Source organism: Peromyscus maniculatus, chromosome X, assembly GCF_049852395.1.
Source record: "Peromyscus maniculatus bairdii isolate BWxNUB_F1_BW_parent chromosome X, HU_Pman_BW_mat_3.1, whole genome shotgun sequence".
In the NCBI taxonomy this organism is placed as follows: domain Eukaryota; kingdom Metazoa; phylum Chordata; class Mammalia; order Rodentia; family Cricetidae; genus Peromyscus; species Peromyscus maniculatus.
Window position 1 is genome coordinate 140433526 of NC_134875.1, and position 15252 is coordinate 140448777.

Sequence of the window (15252 nt, forward strand, 5' to 3'; positions counted from 1 at the left end):
CACCACTGCCCAGCTTGGGTTATTTATTTTTTTGAGGATTCTCCATACTGATTTCTAGAGTGGCTGCACCAATTTTTATTCTTGCCAACAGTGAATGAGGGTTTTGCATCATGACCTAGGCTGTTTTGTTGATCTTAGCATTCTTACTGGGGTAAGATGAAATCTCAAAGTTTAAATTTGCATTTCACTAATTTCTAAGGGTGGTGAACACTTCTGGAGGTATTTCTTATTTTTTCTGCTCTTTTAAATTATTCTTTCACTTTCTGTGTTGATTTCTTTCATTTTTAAATTTAAAGTATCTCTCTCTCTCTCTCTCTCTCTCTCTCTCTCTCTCTCTCTCTCTCTGTGTGTGTGTGTGTGTGTGTGTGTGTGTGTGTGTGTGTGTGTGTGTATGTGTGTGTGTGTTGCACGAAATACAATATCAGGGTGGCTGTATGCATGATGTAGTGAAGGTCAGAGGACTACTTTGTGAAGCTGGCTCACTCTTTCCACCTTTACATGGATTCTGGGGAAGGAACTCAGGTCATTAGGCTTGTGTGTCAAGAACCTGTCCTTGCTGGGTCATCTTGCCAGCCCTTTTGGTCAAGTTTTCAAAGCTCTTCCTGTGCCTGTTTTTTTGTTTGTTTGTTTTTGTTTTGTTTTGTTTTTTAATTCTGTCTCCTTTATCAGCTCATTCGGAGGCAGGCATTAGTCTGCCATCTTACTAGGAAGTCAACAGTTAATTTTTAAACATTTTTCTACTATTTACAGCCAAGTATCTAAGTTATATCACTCTCCTTTTATCTGATGAACACATACTATTTCTTAGAGAATAATGTATTTCTTAATCATTTTAATTATTTTATTCATATAATAAGGACATTATTATTCCTTGGTATTGTAAGGATAATCTTGAAGTATAAAGAATGTTAATTTGATGGTATTTTTCCTTAAATTCTTGAAATATCTAACTCCAATGCCCTCTATTTTTGATAGTTTCTCTAAGCCTCTATAGAAGTTATATTTTTTGTTGCTATGATAAAATACCTGGCAACTAGCTAAGCAAGAGGACCTCCTGGTTTCATAGAACCAATGGATATACAATCTTGATTGGCTCTAATATAATAATATTGGATGCTTTAAATAGCTGATTCTCATCTCTAAATAGGTCATTCAAATTAAAGTCAGTAAATAAAAAACAAAACTATTACTTAAACTACCTCACAGACCAAATGGACTTAACAGACATGTACAAAACATTGTATCTAACAGATCCAGAACATATATTCTCAGAAGAGCATTGAAACTTCTCTAAAAATAAACCACATTATAGTCCACAATGAAGTCCCACCAAATACAAATGAATTGAAAGAATCTCTTGTACCATATGAAATGATATGCAATATGACACCAACTAAACTATAAAAACAACACAAACACATGGAGACTGAACATGAAACCACAGCGGAAACTTAAAAATTCCTGGAAGCTAATAAAAATGAAAGCATGGCTTACAAGAACCAAAGGGATACTGCCAAGCCAGTTCTAAGAGGTTTTTTTATAGTATGAGTCTTTACATTAAGAAATGAGATACTGGGCATGGTGGCACATGCCTTTAATTCTGGTACTGAGCAGGTAGAGGCAGGCTGATCTCTGTGAGTTCAAGGCCAGCCTGTCTACTACTAAGCCAGTTCCAGGACATCCATAGTTGCATAATAGAGAGCCTTGTCTCACAAAGACAAAAAATATTGAGAAAGATGCCAAATAAATAACCTAATGATGAACTTGAAGGTCCTTGAAAAACAAGTGCATCCTAAATCTCAAAGCAGTAGGTGTGAAGAAATAATAAAGATCAGGGCAGAAATTGATGAAAATGGAGACTTGAAGAAAAATACATAGAATAAGTCAAACAAATGATTGATTCTTTGAAAAAATAAGCAGAACCGAAAGACTTCTTGTCAACCTACCTAATCAAAAAAAGACAAGAAGGGCTCAAATTAATATAATTATTCTCCCATCAAATTATACATAAAAAGAGGATGTTATTATATATCTGAAGAAATACAGACAGCCATTAGGAAGCATGTTAAAAAAAACTTGTATTTTAAAACTTAGAAAATCAAGAAGAAATGAATAAATTCCTAAATACATATAACCTTTCAAATTAAAGCAAGAAGATAATTCTTGCTACATTCCAACTTGTGTACCCACTGATAAGTATATCTGCCACCCCTCTTCAAAGAAGCCTCCCTTTACAGAAAATGGAGACCATCACAGGAAACCACAACTGGACACAAGGCACAGATCAATGGAATGTGGGGACCCCAGGCCCAGTAGATACATCTAAACCCTAGCTCCTGCATATATGACCTAGAATATTGTAGAAGAGGGGGTAAAAAGATTGGAAGAGGTAGAACACCAGGAAGTCTGCTGTGAAACAGCCTCTCCTGTAAATGGTTGCACAAACAAGACTGGACCAATAGTCATATCAATAGACATGCTACCACTGAGCAGGGAAATCTCACTGGGTTCCACCCCTAGACAAAGAACTACAGGCAACTAAAGACTACTGAGAGGCAGCATTAGTCTCTCCAATGGATGGGCCCCCTAATTAGTTATCCGATACAGAGTGGTCAGCCTGAAACATATACATACAAACAACAACAACAAAGAGAACAGAGTCAGAGGGTTGTGTTTATATATCTGTGAATACTTATACATGTATGTTTGTATGAATTGTTACAAACATACATATAATGATAATAATCAAAGAAAAAGAGGCTATCAAACTGAGAGTGAGGCAGGGGACTTGGAAGGATTTGGAAGGAGGGGACTTGGGAGGAGCTGCAGGGAGGAAAGGAAAGGGGGAAAGTGATGGAATTATATTTTAATTATACATTTATGTTAGCTATGATAATGTTAGTAATATTTAAGTGAGCTGGTAAAATTATATGTCTGAATATACTGAGTAATTGACTTATAAACAATAAATGGCATAACACCCTAAATAAAATAAATTTTTTCAGCTATGATAGAATAGACAAAGGTTACAAACTGATAATAATACTTTCATGAGGAAGATTGTCAGAAATGTTTTTGGTTCCTGTCATAAAAAATATAGCAGATAAAAAATAAATTATTGGGGCTGGAGAGATGGCTCAGAGGTTAAGAGCACTGACTGCTCTTCCAGAAGTTCTGAGTTCAATTCCCAGCAACCACATGGTGGCTCACAACCATCTGTAATGAGATCTGGCGCCCTCTTCTGGCCTGCAAGGACACATGCAGACAGAACACTATGTAAAATAAATAAATAAATAAATAAATAAATAAATAAATAAATAAATAAATAAATAAATAAATAAATAAATAAATAAATAAATCTTTTAAAAAAATAAATAAATTCTTGCTCTGAAAATCCCAAGCTCTTTCACTTTTTGGAGAATGCTGATATTGCTACATTTATCTCTTTATATTGCAGGGTTTTTTCTTATGCCTTTCAGTACACCTTCATAATTTTCCATTGAAAGTAGACCTAGTGTATCAGGTCAAAGAAAGTGGGGAAAACAGACTTTTAATGTGAAGCCGCGTCTATCTTTGGCTAGGGGTTAAATTATAGGGGTTATATGTTGCGGTAGTTGTACAAGTCAGAAGCTAAAACCTATTTCAATGTCAATTGGTTTGTATCTACCTTTGATTTTGCCCTTTCTAATGACTGATGCCTTTTAAACATTTTTTATATTTATGTGTACTTGTGTGTGCACATGTATGGGCATGTTTATGTGGGTTCAGCAGCAGAAAAGAGAGCCGGGAGAATGGACAGTTAGGAGCCGCCCTACATGGATGCTGGGAACAGAACTCCTACCCTCTGCAAGGTCATCGTGGACTCTGAACTGTTCCATCTTTCTCACCCCAGGACTGTTTCGTGAAAAAGACCCAAGAATGACAGTTCTGTAAGCTAATCACAGGAGCCCAGCTGGTGTGCTATACCAGCTTGTGGGGACAGGAAGTAATTCTGTGGTTAGGACTCAGCTTTTCAGGCAGCTAGTGACTCTGAGATAAGACCTTCACCAGTGCTTCAGACCCCTGAACTGTCCAAGTAGGAAAAGGAGGCTGGAACTGGGCATATACCTTCCTGTACTTTGATTCTTCCTTCCCACAGCTTGGTTGAGTCTGCTAAAAAAAAATATTCCTTATACCTCCCAGACTCTGTACCCAAAAGTTTTAAGGTACCAAGGATCTATGTCTCAGGACACTAAAAATTTCTCTCTAGGGATATAAGCATAATGGTCTGAAATACCACTTCCTGAACACTACAAAAAGGAGGTATTAGTGCAGTTTTCTTTGATCTGTGGTCTAATGTACTAATTCAAGGGTGGCAGGTATGGTAGCAAATATAAAAACATATGGCCCTGAAACTCGACAGCTTTTAGCACAATAATGGTAGCATAGCAAACCATTAGATCTGGAGATTAAAAAATCAAAGACACTAAAACCCACGCCCTCGGGAAGAATCACAGGCTTCATAGTTAACGTTGCATTGGAAGAAACCCCGGTGATGGCAGGACATTGAAGGTTGCGGGATCTGTGAACTAAGGGCATGGAGCAAGATGGAGGCGGCACTGACCAGTGTCAGGCCTAGAGATCGCTGGGCCAGTGTTCTAGGGTTCTGTGGCTAAAGAACTATAGGGTTCCTATCATGGAAAGTATCAGGGCCTAAGAGGGGACACATAAACCCCAGGATGGTGGAGAAAGAGGGTGTCTGGTTCAGGGTCACATTGTCCTAGCCAAGCCTTTTTCTGGACCCTCTAATGCATGAACTAAGAAACACGAACAGGACCCTCATCATCTGCATTAACTTAGTCCAAATATGGAGCTGCTCACATCTATAAAAACAAACACATCCTTCTGCACCAGCTGCAGGTCTCTAACGGCAAAGGAGTGAATAAAATAGCCCTGTATTCGATCTCAGCACCACATAAACTGGGCATGGTTGTGCATACCTATAATTCCAGCACTTAGAATTTAGAGGGAAGAGGATCAAATTTCAAGGTCACCCTCAGCTACATGTTGAGATTGAGGGCAGCCAGAGCTATTACAAGAAACAGTGATTCAGAAAAGGAGCAGCAAGTGTTATAAAAAAAAAAAGAGTAAAAACAATCATCTTACACTATCAAAAAGGGAGACAGTTATGGATTTCAGAGGCCCCAGGAAAAGGCCTTGTTACCTGCTGCAACTTGGTTCCAAACATGGAGCCGCTCACATCTATAATACCACATTCTTCTCCACTGGCGGGAGGCCTCTGGGGGCAAAGTAGTGAATAAAATAGCCACCATAGATCTGGACAAAGAGAAGGGGAGCCAAGAAGAACAACGCTGAGAGCCAATCCGAATCAGGCCCCTCACACTCCCTGCATCACAGCCTGCTCTCCCCTGCCCAGGCCAGCTCCCTCTCCCAGGCTGTCTGTTGGCTCAGCCTTGCTCTGCACACCAGAACTGAACCTCTGCGCCTGAGCCCTTCATCACAGGCCTTGCCAGGAGCAGCAGAGGGGAGAGGAGAGGCTTGGGGCCCAGGCCTACAAGGGTCAGCATCTCTGTACTGTGTGAGTTCCTGTCCCTGGGACAGGCGGACTTGCACAGGCTTGGGGGTCCCCGGGGACGTTTGTCTGGGCTCCAGGAACGGAAAGTATTGTTTTAACCTCCCTCAACAGAGTGAGCCGGGGGCCCAGCTCATTGCTGCCAAGGGCTGGGAGCTTGCAGGGCCTCCTTCTCCTCCTAAACACTCCTTTCTGCTGTTGCTGGGCAGAGCAGGGAGGGGAGGAGGAAGCAGAGGCCAACAGAGCTGTCTGTGCAGAGGGGATTGGTTAGCACCAGGTACAGATGCCTTGGGCTGTCCTGATGTGATTGGCTGCCGGCCCCTGCCCCCACACTCCATCTTTCCCTCTGCAGAGCCTGAGGGCTGGGTCTGTGCAGGGATGGGAAGGAGATGGGTCTGGAGGCCCTCAGGACCAGTGTCCTCTCCAGCCCAGGGAGGCCTAGGCTGCCTAGGGGTCTAGGCTGTCCTGGAGCCTGCAGTTCGAGGCCTGAGGCCTGAGGGCTGCCCAGGGCAAGCAGTATTTGCTCCTGCCTGCCCTCAATCACCCTGGGAGCCCCCTTTTTCCAGAGGAGAGGGAATGGGAAGAGGAAATGCTTTCCCCCTGCATCTCTGCCTCTGAATGAATTCACACAGAATGGGGGGCCTATTCCACACAATCCCGGCTCCTTGTCCCACTTCCCCAAGGCTTCTATCACTCACCCACCCTGTCACTGTCAAGCCATGGGCAGAATCCTTGGGGGCTCCTATGTACCTGGTATACCTGCGGGGGGGGGGGATGTGCCCACAAATCCTGAGCTGCATTCTAACCAGATTTCTAGTGGCTAGCTTGTAGCCTGGGTGCCAGAAACTGCCCAGCAAGCTCCCACAGCCCTTTTAGTCAGTCACCACATAGTCTCAGTCCCTGAGCCCACTGAAGGGCACCAAGTCATATGCACTTGCACAACCCACCTTGACTGGGGAGGGGTTCATATGCCTCCCGCTGAGGGCCATGCCTTCTTGCCATGGACCCTGTATGAGATCAACCACCTTATTTCTGTGTCAGCAACTGTCCCAGGAAGCCCCATACTAGGTCTTCCTTACAGCGTGGGCAAGCATGTGCTTTCCACTCACAGACACATCCCCCTGCTCCCAGTTGCCCTGGGACTTCTACCCAGCTTCTTTCCCCCTGGGAGCATCCCAACTAAAGACATGGGCAGCTGCGAGAGTCCCCTACCAGTGTTCATTCCTGTTGAACCCACAGCACGTGCTGCTCCCAGACTCACGGCCTCCAACACTAAAGGCATCTAGGACAAGCTTGGTTCCTAAGCCAGCAGAAGTCTTTGGTCTCTGAGCAGACCCCACCTCCCCGGTGCCTTTCCCTCTTACAAGAGGGATTCTGACACCCTGAGCTGTCCTCCTGCCATCACAGGCCACCTCTTCAGAGCACTTTCTCTGTCCCTTTGCCCCCACACCCATCCTCCCACCCCAGCCAAGACAGCACGTGCAAAGTTTTCCAGGTCATTGTCTGCACTGGGAAAGCTTAAGAGAGTGAAGCAAGCTGGTGGGGCTGAGTGGCTCTGAGCAGGCCCTTCGATTTGGGTCCCGGTACCCCGAGCCATTTGGACAGTGTAGACAGCTCAATGTAAGATTCCCTGTCTTACTGCAGTCCTTCCAGCCCTGCCTCGTGGCAATAGCCATCACTGTCCTGAGTCTCTCTATGCGTCCCTGCCATAATTCTGCATATTCTGTCATGCCCCACCCCACCCCTGTGCCGGGTCCTTCATTCACTCCAGGCCAGATCTATTCACTTTGCCATAGGAAGGTAGTTGTTACCATCTCTCACGAAGACTGTCCTAATGCCTCCATGCCTGGCATCACACACACACACACACACACACACACACACACACACACACACACACACACTCACTGCTTATCTCAGCACCTATGGTGTATTTGATCTCTGATGCCAACATGGATTTGTCTGCTTCACAACCAGGAGTTAGCCAAGGGAGAGATTGGGAGGTTAGTCCAATCCCTCCTGAGTTTCTAGCACCAAGGAGTTGGGCCCTAGGCTGGACTAGTTCTGCTGGAGGATGTGTCAAGATAGGGATGAAGGAGCAGTCTTGTCAACAACACTGTATGGGGTGGGATAGAGGAGAGCAAGTGTGGGTGGATTGTGGAGGAGATGTAGATGGGTGAGAAGTGGAGGGGATGTGGATGGTGAGATGTGGAGGGGATGTAGATGGTGAGATGTGGAGGGGATGTAGACAGGTGAGATGTGGAGGGGATATAGATGGTGAGATGTGGAGAGGATGTAGATGATGAGATGTGGAGGGGATGTAGATGGTGAGATGTGGAGGGGATGTAGATGGTGAGATGTGGAGGGGATGTAGATGATGAGATGTGGAGGGATGTAGATGAGTGAGATGTGGAGGGGATGTAGATGATGAGATTTGGAGGGGATGTAGATGGGTGAGGTGTGGAGGGGATGTAGAGAGGTGAGACATGGAGGGGATGTAGATGGCGAGAAGTGGAGGAGATGTAGATAGCTGGTATGTGGAGGGCATGCAGATAGGAAGGAGTTTACCAAGGAATCGGGGTGGAGAGGCAGATGCTCAGCAGTGGAGGAGAGGGAGGAAGACACACCAGTTCAGCAGTGAGCCTGAGCAAATCTTTGCTCCTGTGCTCTTTGGGCCTGGCTCAGGTGGGGGTGGAGAAAGGTGGCCTGAGGCCTTTCAGCAGGGTGGCTTGTGTGCTGGGCAGGAGCAGGGAGGCAGGAAAAGCCTTTTGGGGACTGACTTCCCAGTCTTTGGCCAACCTCACCAGCAAGCCCAAGGGGTCTTGGGTCAGGGCTGCCCTACTCAGCTGGAGCACAGGAGCTCCCCCCGTCTCTCCAGGGGTGTTCAGGCTCAGAGTTGACACATTCCTGTGCAGGAAAGGGCCTCATGATGGGGAACAAGTGTTCAGAAGCCAACCCCAGCAAGAAAGCCAAGGACAACAGGATACTCTGAGAGCTACAGAAGCATGAAAACCTAACACTCAGCAATGCCTTGCTTTGCAAAAGGGCTGCTTCAGAGCAGGCTAGGGACTGGCACGACTAGGTGGGTCCATTCAGGCCCTGCTTCAAGTCCTCCAGTTTGTGTCTGTGAGGTGCAGACATGATTCCCAAGGAGTGAAGCCACTTACCTTGTCCCTGATGGCTAGCTCTCACATGTCCCTAGGAACACTCAGAGGGACAGCTCCTATAGCCTAGAGTGTGACCCTGGCCCGAGTGATGGTGTGCCCAAGACCTGCATCTCTGGGGTCCGGGTACCTGCACGTCTCCAATGATGTCCTCCATGGCCACGTCATAGTGGACCGTGAAGTCGGCCATGATGCCTGATCTGGAGAAGGCAGACTGGTCTTGCAGTGTTGGGGAGAAGGTGATGCGGACACAGGTCTCTCCCCTCTGTATCCTGGTGGATGGGGGCGCGTCCCTCTCACCTGTATGGGTGTTTGGGTGGGAGGGAGGCTCAGTGGAGAGAAAAGCCATGGATGGAGACAGTGAGGGGGCCATGTGTGGGGAGAGTGAGAAGTGCATTCCCTGCACTCCCAGCTGCTCCACCAGCCTAGCATGCCCTTCCAGCTGCCCCACCAGCCTAGCATGCCCTTCCAGCTGCCCCATGGCCACTCTGTCAGGAGCCCTGTGGCAGCTCCCGCTCTGCCCCACTCATCACACCCTGTGCCAGACCCCGTCCTCCCTCAGCTCCCCGCACTGGAGGAGAGGGTCTGTCCTTCACTCATGACCCCACCCTGCCTCACTTCCCACCCAACCCATGGCCTGTCTCTGGGGACTCGCATGTCCCCAGCTCCCCCAGGAGCCTCAGTGTCCTCCTGCAGAGGGGCAGTGTAGTGGGTGGTGAGGACAGAGACAGACACAGTGGCAGGGCTGGGCTCCTCTCCTGTCCTTCCTGCTGTGGGACAGGCCAGCCTAGCAGGGATCTCCTCTGGGACACAACCGCCTGGCTCTTCTTCTCCCTCTTCCCCCTGTCACCCAGAATCATGCCAGTGAATGAGCCCTTCAGAGTCTCCTGAAATCACTCACGACTTTTGCTTCTGGACATTTGCTGAACCGGCTGCAAGATCAACTCCTCTGGAATTTTAGTCCAAGACAAGTGTCCATTTAGAAATGTCTCGGGGCCTCCTTTTCTCCAGAAAATGGAGACCTGGGAATTCTGCTCCCCCCTCCTTCCTGCTACAGCTGTCAGGAAGCTTAGGGGCAAACCAAGCCCCCATGCTCTAAGGCGCCTGCTCACATACATTCCCTGGGCTTCCTTCCTTCCAGGGCTCTTTGTTTTGTTTTATCCCCACAGGACTCCTTCTATCCTCTGTTTTAACCTTTAAGGAGAAGGGGGAGGGAGCTGCCATTTTTAGCTTGGGGCTTAAGCATGCAGGGCTGCTAGATTCAGCTGCCCTGTGGGCTCAGGTCCCTGATAGTGCCCTGTGTGCCTGGGCCCTTGTTCCCTTTCTGTGAGCTCTGGTCTCCATAGAAACAGCACGGGGCGGGGGGGGGGGGGGAGTAGCTCCTAGGTCAGAGGAGGTTGTTTTGGGGGTCAACTGTGAGCTTATGGGAAAAGGCATTTGGGAGCACACCTGGACCCCCATGAGTGTCAAATGAAGGGAAATGATTGCATCACCACCAGTATTCATTATGATGCTCTATGTCCCGTGGAGGGAGAATGGTCCCTTTTTTTTTTATGGGTCTTAGGGTGTAGCTCTGTGAGAGAATGACCACTGACATGAACCAGGCCCTAGAATCCATTCTCAGCTCTGGGAAATCAAACCTCTCCTTGTGGTCTTGTGTCATAGTTTTTCTCTTTTTCATCTGACAGATCAACAAAGGGAAGCCTTGCTCATTTGGCCCCATCTTATGGCAAAGTCAATCCTGGCTGGAACCCAGCTTGCACCACATGCATCATGCTGCCTTTCTGGCTGGGCAGGTTCCCATCAGCCGTAGTCTCTAGTGCTGACAATCTCTGCCAGGGTAGCCACTAGAGCTATGTAATTTCCCTGTTTCTGTCTTCTCAACTCACAGGGAAGTGTTTAAATTGGTTTAGTGATCTCCCAGCTTGCCTGAAAATCAAGTTACTAGGACATGATTAAACATGGAAATTATTAAGTCAGGTGCCCCCATGATGTGGTAAAAGCAGTTCGAGGTCATTGGTCTTTACAATGCCAGCTCCAGTGTTGAGATACCCATTGCCAGCTCCCACATACCTATTGCTTCTGCAAGACCAGTTGCATGGTGCTCCAGAGCTGGCCAAATCTGACTGCTTCTTGAGCTCCATCACAGTTACCACCCTTCCCATACTTGATGCCTCCCCTCATCATCGTCACCACTCTGTCCTTTGCTCATGTTCACCTTGCTGTCCCTTTTGGTCCTTCTGTCAGCTGGTAACTATAAAGTACATAGATAGGTGAAGGCCGGGCAGTGGTGGCGCACGCCTTTAGTCCCAGCACTCGGGAGGCAGAGCCAGGCGGATCTCTGTGAGTTCGAGGCCAGCCTGGGCTACCAAGTGAGTTCCAGGAAAGACGCAAAGCTACACAGAGAAACCCTGTCTCGGAAAACCAAAAGAAAAAAAAAAAAACATAGATAGGTGACCTGAGGGTCTCAGCCTGAATCCCTCTTCTTTATGACTCAGTGTTGATGTTCTCCCCTACCCTATTTTAGAAGTCTGTGGTCCCCACCCTACTGCCTCTTACTCACTCCATTTCCTTCTAAGGCCAAGCTTCTGCTCCAAGATACAGTTCTCCAGGAAGTCCTCCCTATTTGTTCCTTATCTCAGGGGTCACTGGCCTCTGGACATCTCTTCCTTTTCTGGTCTGTTTCTGATTCTCTTATGTCGTGAGTCTCCCTATCCCCTCACCCAGTTTAGTAACTTGTAAATTTTAGACACTAGTTTCATAAAGGCATTCATTTCTCAGCATCTGTTCCTTTGCCTGGGCTTGTTAGCTTACACATTGCTTGAAAAAACTCTGTCCATGTTGCACAGGTTGGAAATGACTTTCAGGAAAGGCATTCATCGCCCTTATTTTTTTTTTTTCAGACACCTATGCACAGCCACAGTACCATCAGCATTCACATGTGCGACCCCACTTGACTGACAATGGCAATGTGAACTGGGCATAACTATCATAGTTTGTGGATGAGGAGGCTGAGCCAGGGAGGAGCAGAAAGCAGCCCCGGGTCACGTGACCAGTACCTGGCAACAGATGCAGGGCTGAAAAGCAAGCCTTCTTGCTTGACCTCGGCACTTCCACTGGATAGGCGGGGGATGTCCCAGACTGGGACTGCCCTCTGAAGTCCCTTCTATGCTATCCTTCTTTATCTTCCACACTGGCGGTGTCCTCCGACTTGATTCTCAGCTCCCGCACTCTCTAAAGCAGAGAAAGAAACCACTTCATGCATCAGCCTACACCATGGCACTTCCTTCCTCTCCCGGCCAGGTCTCCTCACTGGAGCTGACCCTGCCCTGCCTGTGCAACTCAGACTTCCATTTGATGGCTGGTCGTGTTCATATGAGTGCCTCCTGTAACATACAAATGGGTGCGTGTGTGTATACACCAGATCTAAGTCTTCACACTCCTCCTGGTTTCTTTTGTGTGTGTGGAATGTGCATACATGTCTGTTCACATGTGTGGGGGCTAGAGGTTGATGGCAGGTGTATTTGTCAGTTGCTCTCCACTTTATTTACTGATCCAGGGTCTCTTGCTGAACCCAACGTTTACCAATTCAACTCGATAGCCAGCTTGCCCAGAGGATCTTCTGTGTCTACTTCTTGAAGCATTGTGATTAGAGATGGGTTCTCATCCCCATTAGGCTCTTTATGAGGCTGCTAAGGCTCCTAACTGCAGATCTCACACTTCCCCAGAGCCATCTCCACTGCCTCGAATTTCAAAGGCCTATCATCTTCATCTGTATAGTTCGCAGTTAAGCAGCACCAGCCGTGTATCACACAAATCTGTCTCTGTGTACTTGTATAGATGTACCTAGCACATGCCACCTTTGCTTAATAATACCCTGGACACAGGAGAGCAGATCCCCTCCTTCTCTGGGATCCCACAGTTCATGCTTTCTTCATCATATAATGGTTCTTCTGTTTGAATTTAACTTGAAAATTACCTAACCAGTTTAAATCACTGGATCCTACTATGCTTCAAATGCCTAATGCGGGAGCCCCCAAGTGACCGTGTACTATAGACAGCACATACTGATTTTCTTCTCTAATCCATCAAACATAAATTCGGCAGGCAGTGACCACTGCCACAGAGTAGTGGTGCATATGAGATTGGACTGGAGTAGGCCCCAAACGCGCTTGTGAATTACACTAGGCTCATGCTCCCTGTAACACGTACCCGTGCATTGCATTGCGTAGCTCACCCCTAGGGCCTAATTCAGAACTCCTGATAACCAGCTTCTGGGAGAAAAGAAGCTGGGAACATGATACATGATAAGGAGGACCTAGCTGGAGGTTGAGCTGTTACAGCCCTGCTCAGATGTGACCCTGCTAGGAAGCACGAAGGAACAGTCCCTCTGGGGGTCATGCATCTGCTTCATCTCCATCTGGAAAGCACCCTGTCATCCCAGCACTTTGAAGGGTGTCAGAGGCAAAAGTGTCAGGAAGTTAAGGGCAGTCTAAGCTACATAGGGGTGTTTGAGACCAGCCTGGGCTACTTGAGACTCGGTCTCAAAAACTATCACAAAACCAAGAGATGGCAGCAACCTGGTCAGAAGCCCTAATCAATGTTAATTGAGTCATGCTAGAGGGCCAGAAAATAGGTAGAACTGATTGTGATAGCGATATTGGAATAAAATACTACAAAGGCACACATCATGTACCAGGCCCAGTTCTAATTGCTTTGCCTGTAGATATTTTGAGTAGTAAGCGAACAGCTCTCCCAGAACAGGCTGTGTGGGAATATTTATGCCCTATTAACTTACCAACAGCTTTCTTCACACAACTCAGTGCTTGTTCAATGAACTAGTGTACAAATTGCCCCAGGGCAACAATAGTTGCTATGTGTAATTTCTATATGTGTTGCCTTTCACATTTAACTTTTAGCTTAAAACACGTTATCTAGTCATTATTAACCTTGTGTTGGATTTTTTTAAGTGATGCTGGGGATTGAAGCAAGGGCCTTGTAGATGGTAGGCAAGCACTCCACCACTGAACTACGTTCTCTTCTCTCTTTTTACTTCTTGACACAGGTTCTCAGTAATTTGCCCAGGCTGGCCGTGAACTCACTCTGTAAACCAGACAGCCCTTGAACTTACAATCCTCCTACCCCAGCCTCCTAAGTAGCTGGGACTGCAGGCCATGCTTTTCTTTATACATGAATCATAACTATGTCGCATTATTATAGTCCACTTAGGGAAAACAAATGTCAAGGGAAGGGAACAATTTAGACAAAAAAATATCTATAGGCTTTTTGGAAGGTGAGATTGTTCAAAGGGCTCTTCCTACTCCTAGCCAAGGAGAAGATACATGCTATAATGCAGAATTATTTGGATTTAGCTAATGACATCCTAAAGGAAGGCCTAGAAACTGCAGTGTCCATTTGTTACAATAATGGCACCTAGGCTGAAGAGGTGGCAGAAACAAGGTCTTCTGTGATCTTCTCGGCCACGCCCTCTGCCATGCTGTAACCCCACTTGCCAGGGATGATTTTTTTCTCCCTGCCCCACCTGCCTTCAAGGCCTGACACTTGGTTTCCTGAGAAGTGGGGAACTCTATAAACCCAGTGGCCTGTGGAGGACACACAGCAAGGGTGGAGGTCTTTATGACCGATTCGCTCTTACCTCTGCCAAGCACTTGAAACTCCAGTTTTATTAGACCTACAGTCCTCAAGTTCTTCAGGACCCTCCATTATCTCCTAGTCCCCATTTTTTACATATGCGTCACCTGGCAATGAGGTAACCTTTGACACAGTATCCACTGACTCCTTCCTAGGATGCCAAAGCTGACTCTGACTGGATAGCATAGGTACCATCCAGCCTCCTGAGGAGACCATGGCTTGCACCCCAATAGAAAGACCTGCTTCTAGTGAAGACCTCCGTGGGAGTGCATGTAGATCTGAATTGTTGGCCATAGGTAAGAGGTAACAGCCTGTCTGGCTGCTTTGTGGTTGTTTTTCCCCCCAATCATTTTTCCTAAGCAATAAATGTTGCTTTAATTGCATATCGAGTGGAAGAGGTGGCCATTACAAGGGCCTCATTACCCACAAGACTTTCTCAGTGACGGGGAACCTATTATCACAGGAATTAGAGATGGTAAGTCTTCCCACAAAGAAAAGAGCAAAACTTCCCACATACACTCAAGGCAATGTCTGGTAGCCTTTGTGCTATGTCCCTTAGTGAGCAACGGCAGGAACGCCTTTAATCCCAGGAGAGGACTCTGGGTTCCCTGGCTCATAGTGGGCCCCTCCATCCCCATTCTTGCTTCTGTCTATACAGGTGCTTTGACACCCATATGGATAGATCAACTAACATTCTGGCTTCCAAGCCATCATCTCCTTACATACAACTACCCTACTGTGTGACTAAAACTTAACTTTTCTCTCTACCCTTCCCCCAGACACCTGGAACACCATCAGACATACAGCATCCACCAAGGATATTAATTTAGCTTGGTGCCCCATTCTTGGGCTTAAGACTCCTAG

At 46.8% G+C, this 15252-nt stretch overlaps 1 protein-coding gene across 4 annotated transcripts in view; it reads left to right on the plus strand.

Annotated features, from left to right (window-relative positions):
- The window catches only part of Pfkfb1 (6-phosphofructo-2-kinase/fructose-2,6-biphosphatase 1), a 201550-nt gene extending 186852 nt beyond the window's left edge, over positions 1–14698 (plus strand). The window contains exon 18 of one of the 4 annotated variants that reach the window (XM_042268768.2): positions 14544–14698. The gene's annotated coding sequence lies outside the window, so the exon portion shown is untranslated. The remainder of the gene's footprint in view (positions 1–14543) is intronic. The other 3 variants (XM_076562062.1, XM_076562060.1, XM_076562063.1) reach the window with 3 other exon arrangements.
- The last annotated feature ends 554 nt before the right edge of the window (positions 14699–15252 follow it).